Below are 236 nucleotides of genomic sequence, written 5' to 3'. Positions count from 1 at the left end.
CTCAGCCAGAACAGCATGCTACACTCACGTTATTTTAACTGTTTGTCCTACAGATTAAAATTGGCTGCACAAAACACAGTTGGTTTTCACTTTTACTTGGGAGAAGCCATATTTCCGGGAATATAAAGAATCAGCAAATGTTTTGCTGTTGAATGGGAGACCAATAGTACGGCCTACATTGAGCCATTTCACAAATGTGGAACAAGCTCAAAGGTCAGCCTGCAGTAAAAATTGTT

This window comes from Podarcis erhardii, assembly GCF_964252035.2.
Source record: "Podarcis erhardii genome assembly, chromosome: 6".
NCBI lineage: Eukaryota > Metazoa > Chordata > Lepidosauria > Squamata > Lacertidae > Podarcis > Podarcis erhardii.
The sequence above is the reverse complement of the archived record's forward strand: the minus strand, read 5'-3'. Positions refer to the sequence as shown.